Below are 23,579 nucleotides of genomic sequence, written 5' to 3' on the forward strand. Positions count from 1 at the left end.
TTTTCCAGTGGTGGAGATAATGCTTATCCATGTAAATAATTGATTTACAGGTTCAATCCTGGATGTCTGTGAACACCAACAGCTGTCACGCTATCCAGGGTTTGTCCCATTGGTTTTATGGAGTATGTAATGGAGCAGTAACGGCTGATTTGACTCGAAATGCTCATAGTGTCATTTTACACAAACGACACAAATGAAAATGTTCACAAATTCTTATAAACCGATGGTGAAACTGTACATCCATTGTTTATGCCGTTTGGCTTATACTACAAGTTTGGAATTATTTAATAATTATATATATATATATATATACCCAGCCACAGTCAGACATAGGAGAGGAGAGAACGACCGACTCCCCCCCCCCCCCCCTTTAAATCTATTTTTTCACACGAGATGTAGATGTAAATTGTTGTATTGTATGATCAATGGGAAAACTTGCAACCTCCTAAACTATACAAGACAAAAGGTTTTGTTTTATCTCTAACCCTATGCACAAGGATGCTTATCATATTTGTAGACCAGGCTAAAATTTGAATTACGGCTAATTTGCATTGCGGAAACCCAAATGTAGATTTAAGAAAACAATGGATCCTGATCCAAAATAGGTCATGGCCTGTTCCTCCCCTGAGGACAAGAGAATGTTTTGAGAGACTGCACTACAGCAGTAGGCATCGCACTGTACAAGTCAAGAACCATTGTTGTTTGGTTTTTCAAAAGAGCATTATATTTCCAATCTGGTGTGACGGCCTTGACTCTTTTGTAGGAGCTAGTTTTCCGAGTAGTCGTGTGGGCAAAGCCACTTCTGCTGTCGACCTTGACAAATGTTCTCTGACTGTCTCTTTGTATCTCTGTTCATCACTCATCACTGCAAGTGAAAATACACAGGATGTTACTTTAATGACTGATGACTAGTGAAAATATGAGAAACCATACAATACACTTCAGAAGCCCTGCAGTGAAATCCAATTAGCTGAAGAGTACAGTGTTTTGTTGTTGTCAGAGGTGTTGGTCATTTTCAAGGTTTGTAGTTTTGTTACGCACACATCCTGTTAGGTGTTTTCCCTCAGTGTTAGGATCGCCTAGTAGTAATCATTGTTTGATTTCGAGACTTTTTAGGTTATGACATTGCATTATGTTTATGACTCATTCACCAGTAACTCCAGTGGCTACTGTAAATCACAGCTACAAAGGCATCTGCATAGGTGAGTCATTTCAGGTTGAATGGTAATTAACATTAAATGTGCCTGGAAGTCAGCTTATTTATTGGTAACATTTTCAAGGTAAGCAGCTTACAGGACACACATTGGAAGAACAATCAAAACATAAAGATATGTCATGTTTACATGATGTGGTTTTGGCTTCATCGGCAAGAAAACCACGCTTCAAACTGTTGGACAAATTTGCGTTAGATTATAATATGTTCTTAGTGATTTACTGAGTACTCAGTGGTTTGAGGCTAATGTTTGGCAAGTAAACACTTTGAGAAAGCACAGCTGATATGAGAGCCAGATAAGAGGCACCTGTGACTGTTCACTGTTATGGTCCATTCAACTCAGTGAACTGTGGGATATGGAGTCTTTGGTCTTCTTCTGTAAACGTTGGTTACAGACCATTGGAGCTGGTCACCGTCACAGTCGAGTAGTGCATGTCTTTCCATGTTACACACATTATTGCACCTAAAATAAATCCTCAACCGTTAAGCTTTTCATTCACAAAGATGGAAGATGTTGTTTCCTGCTCATGCGTGAAAGTCTTTTTCAGTGCAGTTTAGTTTTGCTCTACTTAAGTCTTCCTACTTCTTTTAGTCACAGTTTATTGTATTTATTATAAGCAACATAGAGGCACAGTTACAATAATGATGCTCTCTTTCTTTAGGTTTCTAGATGTTGTTTGGATGCACAACTCATTTTTCTCATGGTTATATTATTTTGTTCCTGCGATTTCCCTCAGGATTACTTCTGGCATTTTCTTCTCGTCTTCATCACACGCCTGCAGTCTGTCACTCTTCCTCTCTACCCAGTAGGTTTGGCATCCTCCTTGCCAGGTGTTCAACCAGAAGTGACAGCAGCTTTCATCGCACACCTTCCCTTTCTCTAAACCGTAAACCATTGAAGAACAAAGTGTGTATGTGTGTGTCCCCTCCAGGGTTCCACTCTGTCATATTCATGCGCTTCCCCTGTTTTAACGGACGTCTCTGCTGTCACCATGGAAACAGATAGCTTTTAGACACAGCCTTACAGACGGATTGTGTGGTTGTGCACTGTTTAATGTTTTAATGCAAGACTGTTGTATGTCTTTGTAGGGTGTGTGAGTGCTTGTAATGGACTATGCACCAGTCAGGTCATCACCTGTCTGTAATTCATTGACACATGTAGCTAACTTTAAAGGATCTGACAGAAATGTGATTTAAATTTTTCCTTTAGCTTCATTACTCCTTGTTTGTACTGGGCATTGGTTGCCCAGAGTCTGTTGAAGCAGCCTTGTGACTGAAAGAAAAAAAATCTCAAATTGCAGACCAGACAGATTTCTGAGATTTCTCCATCTGAAACTGACATGCTGCCCAATGTGCCACACTAAATGTCTTGTTTGCAACTTCCTTTGCTGTTGCCAGAAAATAAATAACCATATAACCAATGAGATAGTCCTGTGGGCGGGACTTTGAGTGAGGTTACAGAGTGCTGACTACAGACAGAGACAGGCGGCTGCATCAGAGCTTAAGTAGGGAATTTTTAAATTATCTAATTTTATCAGCTTTCGGCCAAAATAAATACAGTTTCCTATAATCGTAAATATGCTGTATATAGAGTGATGTGTAACAATGAAGCCTTTTGGACACATTCAGAACTTCATCCACAACCATAGGAAAGCACATTGAAGCCATTCTCAATTACAGCAACCGTTTAATATCTAGAGGAGTCATGTAATGAAAATACCGATGTTTTTAGATTGTCCACATTTTCCTTGAGGGCAAAGAACAGTTCAGGCTGAGAGCACATGAGGACCGACTGGATTCATCAAAACAAATGAGTTTGAGGCTGATTAATTCCATCATCCACTGAGAGGAAAAGTGTTACAAACTCTTTTAAATGTTAGGTTATAGATAACTTGGTTTAAGCATGGATGGCAACACCGATGAAGAGATTTCATTATACATTTTTCTTTTCCCAAAATAGTAAAATGAACTTATTAGCCAGCGTATAAATGCATTACTCCTCTTAACGATAGACTGTTGTGGGAAAATCAACCTTGCTGCAGTCGTATCATTTAATAACTCAGAATGGGACATAATGGGCCTGTATTATTATTATTATTATTATGTATGTTATTCCTGTAGGGTCACTGGAAAATTCTATTCTGGCTCTCGATTGATGTTTCCTGAAAAACATGTTTATGTTTTAAGAGACTGCACACATCTCCCTCTCTGTCTGGCTCCACCACCTGCCGGGATGATTGACAGATTAACTGTCTTACTCATCTGCTAACTGCCTGGCTAAATGTGTGGCTAGTTTGCTGAAAGGCTGGCTCATTGGGTTAAATAATTGACTATATGAACAACTGGATGGATGACTGCTGTCTGGCTAGCTAATGGCTATTTCTTTAATCTGGTAAAAGTCTGCTGGCTGATTTTGTAAACGGACTCCCTGGATAATTTAATTAATCAACTTCAATGTCATTGTGTAAATGAGTTGACTGCCTGGTGACAGCTGTTTGTCTCGCTGGCAAGCAAATGGAAAAACAGAAAATCCTCTTATGTATCACTGAAAGAGAAATGAAAAAAAGGGAAGAAGGAAAAGAGTGTGGATATAGAAGTTGACGTTCAGAGAAGGTGTGTGTGTGTGTGTGTGTGTGTGTGTGTGTGTGTGTGTGTGTGTGTGTGTGTGTGTGTGTGTGTGTGTGTGTGTGTGTGTGTGTGTGTGTGTGTGTGTGTGTGTGTGTGTGTGTGTGTGTGTGTGAGAGAGATGTTGAGGTGAAGTCAGACCACGGGGAGTCACCACACTACTATGCCCATATAAGGAGTGGTCTAGTGTCCCTGTGGGGCCTTCGTCCATCCATCCATCCACAGCATGCCACCTCTTCTTCCCTCGCTCTGTTGCTGTGCAGGTTCTTCAGAGAAGGGATGTGGCTCAACACAAACGGATGAGGACTATTTACTGTGACAGATGGGACTGTCTTCAGGCTCTTTAATAATAGTAATAATAAGCTTTATTTGTATAGCACCTTTTCATACAAGAATTGCAGCCCAAAGTGCATCACAGCTAAAACATAACAATTAGTACAAGGACAGAATAAGAGCATTTACAGTACAATAATCAGTGTAGATGTAAATGAGTCTGAAGAACCATTATAAAAATAGCCAAATTAAAATAGTATAAAATAGCAGAATTAAAATAATATAATATAGCAGAATTAAAATTGTATAATATAGCAGATAAACGCGTTATGGTTTCCCCAATTGTTAGAGTTGTGTTAAACTTTTAGACTTCTCTGGTCGATACTTTACTTCCCTTTGTCCCCGTTGTACAAAGTAAGTTAAAACACAATCGTCACTGTGAGTCCCAGATTTCGTTTATGGTCAAATCCAGATAAAACCGTTATTAAACACGCTGGTTTAACCTTTTCAGTCTAAGGCGATATCTGACCACTCATCTTCTCTGCTGTGACTCGTATGTTTCTGTCAAATATCTCTTAGGTCTAAGGACTTCAATATTTAACTACTAAATATCCACCCTGGCTTCCCCTTCTCCTTTCCGTACTTTAAATGATGATGAAACCATTTCTTCACTTGATTTTTTTCATCAACGCCAAGCCGGCCCATCAAGAAGCAAACAATGCAAAACCCGCAAATTAAACTAAGAGTTGTGTAAATAGGTTGGTTGGTAGGTAATGACAGGTTGTACTTCTGTGTACATCTGAAGATGGAAGATTATACAATAGTTATTTCTGTGCACTAAATCCTGTTTGTGGAGAATATACACACGGTAGATGTATAAATAATGCTTCCTGTCGCCTGGTATGATCAGTACTTGTACTACAAGTGTTTATCTATCTATCTAATGTGTATGTGGGTGAGTTTATTCTGTAAGTGTGCGTGAATACTATGATCTTTGGAGTGCATGAGAATACACTGGGAAAGATTAATCAACCATTGCTTTCTCTTGCATTTGTTGTTGCACACGGCAACAAAAGGAAAATAAGAAAATCCTGAAATGTGCGCTGAAAGTCAAATCTGTTCTTACCCATCTGAGCATGTTGATGAATTACATTTGATCTTAAATTGCATGCGTTTGCCAGGCAATTAGCACTTAGCATAGGGAAACACCCCAAAAAGGTGCTGTGTGCAAACTACAAACTAACAAGCCACTGACAATTGACAAGTAATATTAAACTCATACAAAAGAAGAAAAGAAACAAAAAGCGATGCGACTGTAAGGGCACAAAACAAACTTCTACAGAGAAAGTTTCAAAACAAAGAGACTCTTCATACATCATCCACTTTTTCACAAATACATGACAGAAACAAGAAGGAAAGGAAAAATGCCATCACAACTTCTTTGCCATGAATTTACATCTAGGTCATTTCACAATGTAACAAAAGTAATCAGCTTACATGTGAAAGTGAAATAAGTTGCTTTCAGGTTTTAACACCATGTCTTTGGTCAGCTCGCACAAACCATCACCCTCCATGTCTAAAGGTGGTGGCAGGTGGGGTGTAGGCACAGAACACAGCAGGCCATGATTGTTTTTGCACATTTCTTCACGTCTGTGTAAAGGTTTGCCAACTGCTGCATGGATTTCGGTGTTCTGCTTCGCTAAAGGTAGTCCGGATGATGGGGTTTATTTTGATACGCATGTCTTGGATAGCTCATTTCTAAATCTAAACTGTGTCCATACACTTGCCCTTTTTGAAGATGAACTACAAGATGACCCTAGTGTGTGCACACTGTACACCGGTTAGGTGCTGCACTGTGCCCAATCGTGGTTCTTATTAATCGGAAGATTGGTGGTTCGATCCTTTCAAGCTGCTACCTTTCAAGTCAGGCCTCAGTCTCCATCATTTAAAAATGTTTGTTGTAGGCAAATGCATTACTATGCACTGCAGCACAGAGAATGTAGATCTAGACTCCAGCACCAGGATGGAGTGCATAATGATGGACTGCCCTGCTAATGATCTCCTCTAATGTTCAGCAGGATAACGTCTTCTACAGCAGCAGGTGTTGTGTGGCAGCACTGATTTGACTTTTGCCAGATAAGAAATTATTCAACCTTTTGTTACAGAAAGTGACTCCAACACCAGTAATTTCACTTACCTGGTGTTCCAGGTGCAAACTCTCAACTATATATTTAAAAGATATGAATGATGAGCCTCAGCTGGGTTAAGAATGTCACAGAATGGGACAGTGCCATCTATGTATTTATTTTCTGCTCTCACCCTGGAGGAACTCCTAGTACAGAGCATCCTAATGACCATTAGCAGCCGCTGCTTGTCACAGGACATTTAATACTCAAGTGAACATGCAGCAGACAGAGCCTTAATCCGCCTTACTTTGGCTGGAGCAGACAAGGGTGTAGATTTCACTGTTGAATAATTCAGTGAGTGTTTTGTGATGGGGAGGGCAGCATTTGTTTGCTGAATGCTTGTGTGTGTCAGGAGAAAAAGGGAAGTTGGTAAAGGGGAAAGTTAATACTGTACCTGTCTGATGCACAGATGCTACGCGCATGTGGATACACACTCGTACACACGTGCTTTTCACATGCTGTGTGATTGTTTGTCTTTCCAGTATCATTTATTTCCGCTTGGTGCATATTGATTTTAACACAAATTCCTTATTTTCTCTTGTTTCAGAGACAAAGAGAAAGCGGATGATATAGACAGCAAGCCGAGGTCCTCCACCAGAGAAGGTATATGACTTGCATACATACGCAAACACTTTTCGAGCTAGTGCAGTCATGTTTGAGTAAGACCACATTCTAAGCTGCCACTAAGGCACATCAGCCCAGTTACAATGCTGTGGTTTAGATGGTTACAGCTGGGATTAGCCTGCACTTGTTGTATTAAACCCACAACTTTCTCCCTCGAAGGCTGTTGCACTGTTTATCCTCGGGCTGTTAAAGAGAAATAATACAGCTTCGGTCCATATTTCTCAGATATGGGCAGGGGGAAGGGTTTAAGTGTGATACAAGTTTGCACTAACAAATGCCAACTGGAAAGACTGTTGGATTGCCTGTAAAAAACCTAATGGCCATCACATTCTTTGAATATCTCAATGTCTAGTAAGTGAAATTACAGTGACTTCAAGCCCTTTTCATAATCATTAGTCATATTTAATATAAACCTACAAACCCATCAGTTACACATGGACACATTTTTAGAAGATTAACCCTGATTCTGCACATTTACAAGCTTTTCTTGTATGAATCTGACTCTGGGGATAAAGTATTGTTAAATAATTGAAAAGGGCTGTGAACTAGAAATGTCGTGTCGTACTGGTTGTCCAGTTGGGCCCAAAAAAAAAAAATGCATGTTCAGATCTACCCCTCTGCATTTAAGTTTAATAAAATGAAATGTGCTTTTAAGAGAACAGCAGGGACAGTTTTGGGTCTTTATGTTCAATAAAGGTGCCATGTGGAGTTTTCTTGTAGCAACAAGCTCTATTTACATTCAGTGTTATTCACCAAAACCTATTGTGTGTAACCTTGATGTCCAACAGACATGCTTTTTTCCTTCCTCCTTAAGCATTTCCAAAGCTTATAATAATTTAAATCATGATTTGTTTGCATCTATATTGTGTGCTAACTTGCAGTTTTCTTCTTTCTCTTTCTTCTCTGTTTGCGCGCTGCTGCTTTTCTTCGCGTAACGGCTACCAACTGCTGAACGTGTGAAATCAATGGCTGGATGTGCATTGTGCATGACCTTTGTGATCCATTCATAAAACACTGCTGCTCCATAGAAATACTAGCATTCAGAAACTCCACAGGGTACCTTTAATTAAGGACTTGCATACAAATGGATCTCACTGTTTGAAAACAATTGTATTTATTGGTATTTGATCATTTAGACCAGGGGTGGGGAACCTTTTTCCTATCAAGGGCCATTTTATTTTTTTACAACATCCTTCGAGGGCCATACTAATTATTGAACTCGTAACCTCTGCAAAAGTTTTTAAGACGCAGCCCATTCATTTCACTTTTCTTATATGCTGTGCAAAAAAGCTACTTTTTTATCCATGTATTTTTCTGTTTTATCAGAAATCAGAAATCTCGTCACAGCAAAAGAACATATGAAGTAAAAAGGCAGTACACAATAATTACATAGAATAAAAAATAACATAAGTACCAAGTGGTTGATAGAAAATAAAGTGAATATTGTAAATGCCAGTGATAATTGCACAGCAGTGGTGGAATATTCTGTTCTTGGTGTGGTGGTCTACCTCTCTATCTGTCCATGTTTGTATGTTCCGCTCTGGAGAGAGCTGCTTGTTGGGCCAAACTCCGCCGAAGAGCGTTAACTTTATCCAAACGCACTCGTCCTTTCAGCTCGTGCTGTTTGACATGTTTCGTGCAGTAATGACGCTCGAGATTATTTTTCATCACCGCAAGCGCGTCCGCACAAACTAGACACACTGGCCTTTTACTTCCTCAAAGAAATAATCGTTCGTCCATTTCTCCTGGAAAGTGCGACATTCCACATCCAGCTTTCTCTGTTTTACACTCGCCACGCTGCGTTCACTGATGTCAACGACAGTCTCGTGATGTGACCACGGGATGACACGTTCCGCTCGTGTTGTGTTCAAGGACCCTGACCTTGGCCAGGAAAAACAGTCGGAATAAAAACAGTTATTCTATTGCTGTCTAGATTATTATTTTTTTTTTTCTAGTGGATGTTTTTGCGTGTTTATGAATTACCTCGAGGGCCGGATCAAATGGTCTTGCGGACTGTATACGGCCCGGAGGCTGGAGTTTCCCCACCCCTGATTTTAGATGCTTCTCTGTCGGTGGTTAATGGCACAAACACTCATATTAGATGTGAAAGTGCTATTGACATCTGATAATTGTACTTCTCAAACTTTTTTCCACTTTCCATATAAAAGACAAATATTAAACCTCGTTGTTCTACAAAATGCTAAACTACATTCACCACTCGACAAATCATTTGGTTTGTTTGCTCAGAGAATGATTTCTCTCTCAACAGAGGTTGTTTCAGACAGCAGGGAAGGCAATTTAAATGTGGCATTCATTTTGGTGCTTACAGTTCGCTGTAATTATAAAGCACAGATAGCCTTGAGACTGCTGCACGGTCTCACAAGCACATTTTTTTTCGAAGCAAGAGGAATGTTTATATTAAGGTTAAAGGAGGACAGTGGGCTGTTAGGAGAGTCTGTTTGTGTCACTGAGAACAACTGACGAGGTAATATAAAGTTCCCCAGTCACTCAAACCTGACGCTATCTTCAACACTATTTGGTTGTCGACAGGGTTTTTAACCTTGTATTTCTCTTTGACCAAGAGAGGTCTCACTATGATTGTTTTCGTTTGTTTTTTTGTTTTTTTTAATGGTGAGCTATATGTGAAATATATAATAATAATAATATTCACAAAAATATCCCTTTTTATATGGTACACTATATGTGCTATTCTGCTTTTTAATTCAACCAACGTCAGTCAGTTGATGGTAAAGAGGAAAGAGGAAAGTCACATTTTTCACACTTTCAGTCCTGGCCATATAGATAAGTGGTTGTGAAAGAGGAACCTAGCAGACGAGAAATTTCCCTGCAAAGTTTCCCCTCCCCTGTCTGGTAAGACTGAAGCATAGAGACGGGAAAGTGCCATGTAACGGAGAGCAGTTAATATTTCTGTGAAGCTCTCAGCAGATGCAGAAGTTTGATTTCTAATGAGCCAATACAGAAACAGCTAATGCTAATCACTTTGGATAAAAGTATTTATGATATGGAGTGGATGAATCATCCTTTGCATGAGAGAGATGTCCGTATGGTGATGCAGGTTTACTGAACATGGATTCAACCTGCATTTGTCTCGTCACCGTTAATACCCTGCAGAAGCCATTCAGTCTGCAGCTGTAGTCCCGAACACATCACTGCTAAACCATTGAATCACACAGAATTGCATTACATAAGGACCAAATTAAGTTAACTTTCACTCCCGTGCGCTCTGGTCTCTCTCACTCTTTTTTGTTTTTTTGTCAAGTCAGTATTTGAAAGTTGTTAAATGGGGTGGTGATGGGCTAGTGGTCTAGTGGTGCGGCTTCCAAATACAACATCAGATGGTCGTGAGTTCAATACCAGGGCTGCCACCATTGTGGCCCTGAGCAAGGCACTTAACCCTGAGTTGCTCCAGGGAGACTGTCCCTGTAGTTAGTTCAGCTGTTCTGCTAAATGACCTATAATGTAAGATAATGTTAAATAAGATTAAATTAAATACCCATCCCATCTCCCGGCCTGTGTTCAACCCAGGTGAAGAGCAGGGTTTTGAACCCGGATCAGTTATATTCCGATGTATGTTGAGCTATTCAGATAGACCATCATTGTGAAAATGCGATTGTCCAAATATTAATAAAACAAGAAAAGGAAACGAAGAAAACCAAAAATGAGCAATTCTGTGAGATATGTTATGCATTTACCAACCTTTCTGAAAGGTAAACCCAGTTAGACAAAATGAATCCGGTCCCAGAAGCATTACCAAGGCTCGTCTATTATTGTTCACTTCACCTTCATTCACAACATTGATATTTCATGATGGAGAAGTACTGTCATAATTAACAATAACGGCTGCATTTCATTCAGGTGAGACACCTCCAGCTTCCTGGTAATGTGCTCACTGACTCACTGTTGGAACAGTCGAGTCGTTGTTAATGCTCTTAGTTCCATCTGTGCTTTTCTTGCTATAGCAAGTGAAAATGTCTGCAGTGCAAAAGGTCTATTCACTGTGTAAGGTCATTGCAAAAGATATTTTGCTCCTGCTAGCCAGTGTTGTTATAACATACCTGTCAACCCTCCCGTTTTCCCGGGATTATCCCGTATTTTTCCTTCTATCCCGCTGTCCTCCCGTTTAAATATTTTCCCGTAATTATCCCATATAAAAAAAAAAGTGTAAAGTGGCCTCCGGTAGAGCAGGTGGCAGTATTATGTTTAACTTTAGCTGAAAAATGTTATCCTGCCAGTAAACACACAGAAGAAGAAGAAAACAGGAACAATAACACAGAAGGAGACGAGAACATATGGATGAGTCACAGTGAACGGGAGATAGGTGGAGACGCGGTTGTACCTGCCAAACAAGTTAAAACTTTATGTAAGTACCTTGTCCAAATGAGAGGAGACCTTCCCTTATTTATTAAAAGCAGAGTTGGGCAAACTCGTGCTCTAGCATTGCACACGGCGGAATAAGCGATGTTCGCCAGCAAGAAAAATTGCCTGACTCTGCCATCGCAAGAAAGTCCTCGTTGGGGAAAATAAAAGCCACACAACTCATCAATCATCAAATAAATTGATGATAATAAGTCATCAAATAAAATACATAAATCTTATAAACGTGTCTGTACAAGTAATACACACTTTAAATAAACATGTATTTCCTGAATGTATATACCCGTCCCTTATGTGTTTACGTTTACATTATATGGGGGCTGGGTGGCTGAGAGCTGTTAAAGCAGGGGTAGGGAACCTTTTTCCTATCTAGGGCCATTTTATTTTTTATAATATCCTTCGAGGGCCGTACTAATTAATTTCACATTTCTTTCACGCTGTGCAAAAAAGCAACTTGTTTATCCATGTATCTTTCTGTTTTATCAGAAATCAACAATCCTTTATTAGTACACTCGAGACGCTCGAGATTATTTCTCCTGGAAAGTACAACATTCTGCATCCACCTTTCTCTGTTTTACACTCGCCACGCTGCGTTCACTGATTTCAATGACCGTCTCGTTTAAAATGGAAGTTTGTTGACATGACGTGACCACGTGATGACACGTTCCGCTCGTGCACGGAGTCTGCCAAAAAAATTCCCTTATTTTGAAATTCCAATGTTGACAGGTATGTGTTATAATGGCAACACACCTTTATATGTAACACTGTCTCAGGTACATAAACGGGGGGCCATGGGGAGAGCAGACATCTTTATATATGCACAGTTTACTGTGCTTTCTTTTAACCCTCGTGTTGTCCTCGGGTCATTCTGACCCCAAATGAAATCTATTGCCATCAAAATATGTTTTTTTATTCATCAAATGGTCTGAAAATAATATGGGTTGTTCAATACTATGCTCTTCATGATTAAAATAAATGTTATGAAATTTTATTGAATTATGTTTTTTTTATTGAATTTAATAACTCTTGTCCTCTGGGGTCAAGCAATGGTCAAGACAACAAAAAATAAACAGGCCTTTTCTCACAGATGTTGGGACCCCAGAGGACAAGAGGTGTATGGCAATCGGGAGGACAACACAAGGATTATAATTTGCATATTTTACCCAATTACCATAGGCTTGACAGGGATTAACTCGGCCAAAATAAATCTCATGATGTCACTATCCACGCTTCATTTGTTTTCTTTAGCTGTACATTTCGTTGAGTATATGTTCAGCTTGACTGGAGCTGCTGTTTGTTTCATTTCCGCTTCCAAGAAAGTAGCTGGAACTGGTTTGTTTACCTCAGGGAGGAAATACAGCTCACACTTAATTGCTAGTTAGGGACAGTTGGAGTGTTGGAGATATCAGCCGTAGAGATGTCGGCCTTCTCTCTAATACAATGGAACTAGATGTGCTCGGCTTGTGGGGCTCAAAGTACCAAGAAAATACATTTTGAAAAACTCAACAGCAAAGTCTCTGTACAGAAATCCTGACCCGTTACACAAGATAATCCACAGAGCTTGTTGTGAGCATTTTTGTGTAGGAACTATTTTCTGAAGGCTTTTAGTTTTAGATTTTGGGTTGAACTGTCCCTTAAGTTAACTGTCACAGGGTATTATTGGAGTCTTTTTATCTGTGGTTTGCACTTTCATACCTCTCCTTGTTATATCCTACTATCATCCATGGTGTTAGGTTGATACATGTCAAGATATTGACTTGTTGCATTTTATGTTTTATCAGTGGAAAAGTTGGAAACTTCATTTTTGTATCAGATCTGGAGATTGATCTGTTTTGGTGAAATCAAAGTGTTTCGCTGAATCATTACTTTATCCATGAACAGTAGTCTTAGCATACCAGAATGCAATGCAGCTACATTTTGAGTGACATCACCGCAATCATAGACACTCCCCAGTGTACACACACACACACACACACACACATATCTATGACTCAAAGCTATAAATTTGTTCTGTAGAGGTTGTTAAAAGGCTTGTTGTGTAGGAAATGACAAATTAATGATATGATATCCAACAGTGTAACAGAACGTGAAAGAATTTCCTTAAGGCATCTCTTAAAAGCTTGAAAATGATGCAGTTTTTCCCACGACACACTTTCTATAATGAATAAAAATGCCCTGAATGAAAACGAATGGAAAAGTAAGAATTGTATTAGTTGTCACAGGAGCTTTGTTGTCACATGGTCTGAACAACTGGCTGGTTAACTGGTACCTGAGGGAGCATAACCAGAGTTTGGCTGGAGATGAAGGCAAAGCGTCTGCTGAGGAACTTGTTGTAGCCGCAGGTCAGGGTTGGTCTATAAAACGAAGGCTGTACTACTGCAGCACATGTACCAACATGCCATCCTTTCAATACAACCTTAATCCCTGTTAGTGAAATATGAATGTAAACCAGCGCTGCCCTCTTCTGGTACAATATTGTATTAAAACGCCATATTGAACCATGTATGCATGAAATTCATTATCAGACCACATTACAAGATTGATAATTTCTCCAGAATCAAAGCTGTTGCCGTGTGAAGACGAAGAATGAATACTGTGATTGAAAATAGTGGACAGCTTGCTGAAGGCTGTGCAGTGTGATGATCATGTGCACACTGCAGCATAGTGTCTCTTTTGTTGTCTCTTCACACTATGTCTTGTGAAGTCCAAGAGAGGTTGGATCTCTGTGTGAGTACAAAAGACTGTGTGCCTTTTTATAGTTCCTTCATGCAGCAACTTCATGTCCTTAATTGACTGACGTTTTTAGAGTTCATATGCATATGATGAACTCCCTCCCCCAACATGAGCGTAATACCTGGTTAAATCTTCAGAACCCAGTAAGGTTATACTGTCCCCATTAACACCCCCATGATGTGCTGCGCTGTTTTACTGCAATCGTGGCCTCATATTATGCTCCTGTACGTTTTAAGGTGCTGTGATTACAGAGCTCGTGGCCCCCTCCATGGCTGAGGAAGTAGACTTTTCCCTGGAAATTGCTACCTACCTACCTACTGCCTTTTAAAACCTTTAAAGAGTGAAACTCTCATTTCGGACTGCATCCCTGTGTTGTTGTAACCCTGAGTCCAAAAGAGCAGATAAATTAGTTCAGAACCTCAGGAGGGAATTGTTTCTTTCTCCTCCTCTTTACTGATCAGCAAACACTCACACACACATCACACACACATCACACACACACACACACACATCACACACATCACACATCACACACACATCACACACACATCACACACACACATCACACACACATCACACACACATCACACACACATCACACACACACACATCACACACACATCACACATCACACACACACACATCACACATCACACACACATCACACACACATCACACACCCACACACACACACACATCACACACACATCACACACACATCACACACACATCACACATCACACACACACACATCACACACACGTCACACACACATCACACACACGTCACACATCACACACACGTCACACACACATCACACACACACATCACACACACACATCACACACACATCACACACACGTCACACACACATCACACACACATCACACATCACACACACATCACACACACATCACACACACGTCACACACACGTCACACATGCCACACACATCACACATCACACACACATCACACATCACACACACATCACACATCACACATCACACACACATCACACACGCATCACACATCACACACACATCACACATCACACACACATCACACACACATCACACTAACATCACACACACACATCACACACACGTCACACATCACACACACACGCACGATGTGATGGCAACGTAGTTTTTGAATAGATTTTTGAAGTGTGTGCGTGTTTATAAATACACACAAAATGTTCACGATTAGAAATCCTTTGTTTCCTCTTCGGATTAGTTTAAAAAATGATGTAATTGATTAAAAAAAACCGTAGAGTTTAAACAATAAGTTGAGTAAACAATTAACTGACACAAAAAGAATCAGCAAAAATGATTAGTTTGTCAACTGTTAAAACAAAAATATCTATAATGCTCACTTTCTTCTGTGATGTCGACACTTTCTAAGATTTATGACCATTTATTGATTTAACAAGAATTCTATTAATTGAGAAAATAATCTGCAGATTAATTAATAATATAATTAGTCTTTGTTCATTTTTTTGTATAACGTCAGTACTACTTTGACCTGCATCTAGAAGTGTAACTATACTTTTAAATGCTCATAAAGAGTTCCCTAATCTGCTCCAGGTTTTAGACTGGCTCACAATTGAATTTATTTTCAGTAAATCCTTCTCAGCATACATGCAGACATTTGCATCTAAAATGCAACACAAACTGCAAGTGAAAGCATCAACTGTCATTGACTCCTATTTGAAATTCCCCCCAAAAACCTGCACGTAGGGTCAGAACACACACTCCATAAACATCCAGATTAGCTACACTAACCCGGGCTGGAATAACAACGATTCAATTTGAGAATTCACCAGAAGAAATAGAAACAACCTCTGTTGGATATGAATGCCTCTGTTATATCAAGTACATACTTAACTTCACATTGAATGTGTGTTGTGTAAAAATCTATGTATTCATGTCTTTTGTGTGTGTCTGTTTTTCACTGCTGTATTTTGATCATCAGGTTTGCTGGAATGGGTAACCTGCTAAAAGTCCTAACAAGGGATATAGAGAACTATCCACACTTTTTCCTGGACTTTGAAAGTAAGTCTGGCAGAGGAGTGGATCAAAGGGAGAAAATATGGATGGGGGGGGGGGCTCAGCTGTTTCCTGTCTATCAGCAGGTCTCTGCTCCCGATGACGAAGCCAGGAAGGAGTCTGCTTACGCTCCTCTCTTTTTCTCCTTTTCTTTCACTCGGTCTTGACCTCCTGCCCTTTCAGCTCTGATCTGCCATTTCTCCCGTCTTTGTTCAAATAACTTATTGATAACTTTTTAACATCACACATACTTTTCTTCCTTTTTTTTCTTTCTCTCTTTTTCTTTCTCTTGCAGAAACCAAATGGGGAATCTCTTAAAAGTGCTCACTTGCACAGAGCTTGAACAGGGGCCAAACTTTTTCCTTGACTTTGAAAGTGAGCACAGCTTCTACCTGTCCTTCTGCTAGGCCTGCCCCCCTCCCTCTTAATCCCTGATTCATTGTTTCCCTTTAACCTCTCTTTAGCTGCTCTCACTGGTCAGGGGTTAGCCTATTCAACTATTGAATTGTCAACCTTCCTCCATTGCATTTATTAGAATTCATGATTGATTCATGCTTTTGAAATCCATTCATTCCATGCCAAGTTGAAGAAAAATGGAGCTGACCCTTGACCCTTGACCTTTGCCGTCTGCTTTTACTAACTTATCTGCATGCCCCTGTATGTGCACTTATAATGAGACTCATTATATGTATGTGGCATAATGTAAATATTAACGCATTATCATCAGGTATATTATATAGTGTATTTAACACTTTGTCATCCTGCATAATCCTCATATCTGTAGTTATATTTCATTATGTAATCGGTGTTAGTTCAATATATGAATACTTTTCGGATAGAAAACTTTCCTCCACATTCCTATAACTACATCACTGCTCTGCTTCCTGATGTTCACATACAATTGACAAATTAGTTCATTTAAACAAGGCAAATAAATCTGCCTGAAAACAAACACAATACGCCTCCACAGTGGCATTTCAGCCACGCTCACAATGTAGCCAAGCCCAAGCTTTGTTTATTCACTAAAGAGGAAATGATGGGAGTGGAGGGATTTAGAAATGCAAAACAGATCCCAGACAGAGTTTTAAAGTCACTGATGCTTTATCCTAAGAGCAGTTTGTCTGTCTGTGGTCATGATAGCCAACGCTTGTTACTGCAGTGATTACTTTACAATTTAAGATCTGACATATGCCCTGAACACTGAAGCAAACCAAGTAATGTGAGATATATGGCTTCTGCAGAACAATGCAAGTAACTGATGTCCTTATTGAGACATATATAATGTATTCTTGTTGCATGAAATATGAAACAAAGCCGTCTGTAGGTGGCAGGCATGGCAGAGTGCGGTATAATTCTGTTAATATATAAACAGTAAACATACTATTAATCCAATGTGGTAACATGCCAAGAATATCATGAGTCTTATGATCCAGACTGGTAAAAGCTATGTTCATGTTCACAACATTAACAGGTTCTACTGTAGCTCCACGTCTACCCAAGAGTTTGCTTCAGCATGCTTTGGATTAGACTGCCCTGTATACCTGCATGCTGGTTCTTTTACAGTCAACCTCCAAATATTGCTGCCTTGAAACGCGCCTTATGAAACGCGTCTTATGAAATGCGCCTTATGAAACACGATTTATGAAACGCGCCTTATGAAACGCGCCTTATGAAACACGACTTATGAAACACAACTTATGAAACACGCCTTATGAAACGCACCTTATGAAACACGCCTTATGAAACACAACTTATGAAACACGCCTTATGAAACACAACTTATGAAACACGCCTTATGAAACACGCCTTATGAAACACGCCTTATGAAACACAACTTATGAAACACGCCTTATGAAACACAACTTATGAAACACGCCTTATGAAACACAACTTATGAAACACGCCTTATGAAACACGCCTTATGAAACACGACTTATGAAACACAACTTATGAAACACGCCTTATGAAACACGACTTATGAAACACAACTTATGAAACACGCCTTATGAAACGCACCTTATGAAACACGCCTTATGAAATACAACTTATGAAACACGCCTTATGAAACACAACTTATGAAACACGCCTTATGAAACGCGCCTTATGAAACGCGCCTTATGAAACGCGCCTTATGAAACACGCCTTATGAAACACGCCTTATGAAACACAACTTATGAAACACAACTTATGAAACACGCCTTATGAAACACAACTTTTGAAACACAACTTATGAAACACGCCTTATGAAACACAACTTATGAAACACGCCTTATGAAACACGACTTATGAAACACAACTTATGAAACACAACTTATGAAACACAACTTATGAAACACGCCTTATGAAACACGCCTTATGAAACACAACTTATGAAACACGCCTTATGAAACACGCCTTATGAGACACAACTTATGAAACACGCCTTATGAAACACGCCTTATGAAACACGCCTTATGAAACACAACTTATGAAACACGCCTTATGAAACACGCCTTATGAGACACAACTTATGAAACACGCCTTATGAAACACGCCTTATGAAACACGACTTATGAAACGCGCCTTATGAAACGCGCCTTGCGAAACGCGCCTTACGAAACGCGCTTTACGAAACGCGCTTTACGAAACGCGCCTTATGAAACACGCCTTATGGAACACGCCTTGCGAAACACGCCTTGCTGAACACGCCTTGCGGAACACACCTTACGAAACACGCCTTACGAAACACGCCTTACGAAACACGCCTTATGAAACACAACTTATGAAACACGCCTTATGAAACACAACTTATGAAACACGCCTTATGAAACACGCCTTATGAAACACGCCTTATGAAACACGCCTTATGAAACACGACTTATGAAACACAACTTATGAAACACGCCTTATGAAACACAACTTATGAAACACGCCTTATGAAACACGCCTTATGAAACACGCCTTATGAGACACAACTTATGAAACACGCCTTATGAAACACGCCTTATGAAACGCGCCTTATGAAACGCGACTTATGAAACGCGCCTTATGAAACGCGCCTTGCGAAACGCGCTTTACGAAACGCGCTTTACGAAACGCGCTTTACGAAACGCACCTTACGAAACACGCCTTATGGAACACGCCTTGCGGAACACGCCTTGCTGAACACGCCTTGCGGAACACACCTTACGGAACACGCCTTACGGAACACGCCTTACGAAACACAACTTATGAAACACGCCTTATGAAACACGCCTTATGAAACACGCCTTATGAAACACAACTTATGAAACACGCCTTATGAAACACGCCTTATGAAACACAACTTATGAAACACGCCTTATGAAACACGCCTTATGAAACACGCCTTATGAGACACAACTTATGAAACACGCCTTATGAAACACGCCTTATGAAACACGCCTTATGAAACGCGACTTATGAAACGCGCCTTATGAAACGCGCCTTGCGAAACGCGCTTTACGAAACGCGCTTTACGAAACGCACCTTATGAAACACGCCTTATGGAACACGCCTTGCGAAACACGCCTTGCTGAACACGCCTTGCGGAACACACCTTACGAAACACGCCTTACGGAACACGCCTTATGAAACATGACTTATTTGAGCTTACGCAGGATGCAGTAAACGCAGCAGCTCCAGTGTATTCTGTCAGAGGTTTAGATACATTATGATCATGAAACTGTTGTGGAGACATTCGGTCTACAGTAGAGTGCTTTCATTCTTTTACAGACGACTCTATATACCGACGCATAACATTAGGAGTTTGTTTTTCAAATGAAAGGCATCACTCTGGCTGCACATTTTGGGGACTGACTGTTGATGGACTCATGTCGATATGCTGTATGTGCTAAAAGCTCAAAGTGAAGTGAAATAATGCGTTTAGCTTTGACACAGTTCATTAATGTTGAATGTTTTTCTTCTCGTCAATCACAAACTTTGAGTTACTTTTAGTGACAAAAACACTCGGCACACATTCCCATGTTCCCCCAGTGATTGTTTCATCTTAATTAAAAAAACAATGTTACTACTTATTTACATAAAGCCCTTTCACATCAAGTAACAGTTTAACATTTAACCTAGAAATTTATTTTAAATCTGCTTAAATTACGAATCACTAGAACATTGAGACTTGATGAGAAAAGGCAAGAATTCAGAAATCTGTTTTTATTGACGTTGACTGCGACAGTATAGTAGCTTAGCTACCTATTGTCCTCGTGTGTGTGTGTGTGTGTGTGCTCGCATGTGTACATGTATACACAGTTGTGCGTGTGCTTTGTGTGTCAGATGCACAGCCGACAGAAGGAGAGCGTGAGGTGTGGAACCAGGTGAACTCGGTCCTCCAGGACTCTGAGAACATCCTGACTGGCCTGCAGTCGTACAAAGGAGCCGGCCAGGAGATCAGAGATGTAAGACACACACACACACACACACACACACACACACACACACACACACACACACACACACACACACACACACACACACACACACACACACACACACACACACACACACACACACAAATATTTCTGAAGTGCAGTACAGGAGAGAAGAGCGGCTGAATTGACATCAAGTTTCACTGAAATGCAGAACAAACTAGTTAAATCCTCTGCATGTTTATGTTTGTTATGACCCTAATCGTGGAGTTTTCTGATGTGTTCTGCTGGTTTTCTTTGTTCTTTTTAGGCAATTCAGAACCCCAACGACTTCATGCTGCAGGAGCGAGCCTGGAACTCAGTCTGCCCGCTGGTCATCAAACTCAAAAAGTTCTACAGTTTCTCTCTCAGACTAGGTATGCTCAGTGTACAACACAATGTCTTGTCTTATCTTCTTTGTTTTTCCAGTGGCATCGGTTTTGAATGTGTCCTAATCAAAGCTTTTTAAACTTATTAAGTCACTTTCTCGGTTAAATAAAGGTAACGCCGGAAACGCACATGCGGCGAGCTGCCATGCAATGTCTATAGAAATCTGCAGTGGCCAATAAAAGTTGGGGATAGTTTAACTTTTAGCAGTGAATTGCGGACAAGAGTACCCGCAGCGGTAAACAGAGGGCTGCGACTCCTGTGACGTGTTGAATTTCTACCCGCTTGAAACGTATTAACAGCCTCCCGGCTGCAAAAATATGTCCCTTCAACACCGCCTGGTGCGTTTTCAGCGTAAAGTAGCATTCCTTGTCTTATCTTGAGCTTATTGACTTCCATCACTCTGGTGGTCTTTAAATTAGCATTTTTATTTTATTTAGAAAAGTCTTAAAATATTTTCTCGTAATTTTTAAAAAATATTTTATTTTATTCAAGAAACTTATTAAAATAAAATTAATCTTATAAAAATGAAGTGTTCAGGTCTGCCCAAATACATTCTGAACTGGACACCTACACAGTAGCTGACTTTGTGTTGTGGTGTGTGTGTGTGTGTGTGTGTGTGTGTGTGTGTGTGTGTGTGTGTGTGTGTGTGTGTGTGTGTGTGTGTGTGTGTGTGTGTGTGTGTGTGTGTGTGTGTGTGTGTGTGTGTGTGTGTGTGTGTGCAGAGGAGGCCCTGCAGAGTTTGTTGGAGTGCCTGACATGTGCACCCTTCACGGCCCACTCAGCACCTGGAGAGGGAGCAGGCGCTGGCCAAACAGTTTGCTGAGATCCTTCACTTCACTCTGCGCTTCGATGAGCTGAAGGTCTGCTGGAAACTCTGAGCTGATCAACTCAGTCACTCTTTGTTCATTACTTTACTCAGTGCCACACATAGTCCACTTGTAATGAAATGATATGTTGTTAGTTCAAAAGTGGTGGTTAAATGTTAAATGTCTCTTGTCCAAGCTCTCACTATTTTCTCGTTTCCCTTCAGATGAGAATTCCTGCCATCCAGAATGACTATTTTTCTTTCTCCTCCTCTTTACATGATATCAGCAAACACTCACACACACCCATCACAACACCACAAAACAAAATCACACACACACCAACACACAACACACACCAACACACAACACACAACACACACCATCACACAACACACACCAACACACACCATCACACACACACACACACCAACACACACATCACACACACATCACACACACATCACACACACACATCACACACATCACACACATCACACACATCACACACACATCACACATCACACACACCAACAGTCACACATCAACACACATTCACACACACATCACACCACAGCACACACACATCACACACACACACACCAACACACACACACATCACACACACATCACACCACATCACACACACATCACTCAAAATCACACACACAATCACACACAAGCACACACACGTCACACATCACACACACGTCACACCACACATCACACCAACACATCACACACTCACATCACACACAGTCACACACACGTACACATGCCAAACACATCACCATCACACACACACACAACATCACACCACACATCACACACATCACACATCACACACACATCACAACACACATCACACTCACACACACTCACACTCACATCACACTCACATCACACACACTCACATCACACACCCGTCACAACCATAACAAACACACGCACGATGTGATGGCAACGTAGTTTTTGAATAGATTTTTGAAGGTGTGCGTGTTTATAAATACACACAAAATGTTCACGATTAGAAATCCTTTGTTTCCTCTTCGGATTAGTTTAAAAATGAGTAATTGATTAAAAAAAATCGTTAGAGTTTAAACAATAAGTTGAGTAAACAATTAACGGACACAAAAGAATCAGCAAAAATGATAGTTTGTAAACTGTTTTAAAACAAAAATATCTATAATGCTCACTTTCTTCTGTGATGTCGACACTTTCTAAGATTTATGACCATTTATTGATTTAACAAGAATTCTATTAATTGAGAAAATATCTGCAGATTAATTAATAAATATAATTAGTCTTTGTTCATTTTTTTGTATAACGTCAGTACTACTTTGACCTGCATCTAGAAGTGATACTATACTTTTAAATGCTCATAAAGTTCCCTAATCTGCTCAGGTTTTTAGGACTGGCTCACATTGAATTTTTTCAGTAAATCCTTCTCAGCATACAAGCAGACATTTGCATCTAAATGCAACACAAACTGCAAGTGAAAGCATCAACTGTCATTGACTCTATTGAAATTCCCCCAAAAACCTGCACGTTAGGGCAGAACACACTCCATAAACATCCAGATTAGCTACACTAACCGGGCTGGAGAACAACGATTCAATTTGAGAATTCACCAGAAGAAATAGAAACAACCTCTGTTGATATGAATGCTCTGTTATATCAAGTACATACTTAACTTCACATTGTGTGTGTTGTGTAAAAATCTATGTATTCAGTATCTTGTGTGTGTCTTGTTTTTCACTGCTGTATTTTGATCATCAGGTTTGCGGAATGGGAACCTGCTAAAGTCCCTAACAAGGGATATAGAGAACTATCCACACTTTTCCTGGACTTTGAAAGTAAGTCTGGCAG

The 23,579-nt window shown here is 40.1% G+C and overlaps 1 pseudogene; it reads left to right on the top strand.

Moving 5' to 3' along the window:
* Nucleotides 1–23,579, top strand: part of LOC115003932 (protein FAM49A-like) — a 34,915-nt pseudogene that overhangs the window by 11,019 nt on the left and 317 nt on the right.

Source organism: Cottoperca gobio, chromosome 24 (assembly GCF_900634415.1).
Source record: "Cottoperca gobio chromosome 24, fCotGob3.1, whole genome shotgun sequence".
Lineage (NCBI taxonomy): Eukaryota > Metazoa > Chordata > Actinopteri > Perciformes > Bovichtidae > Cottoperca > Cottoperca gobio.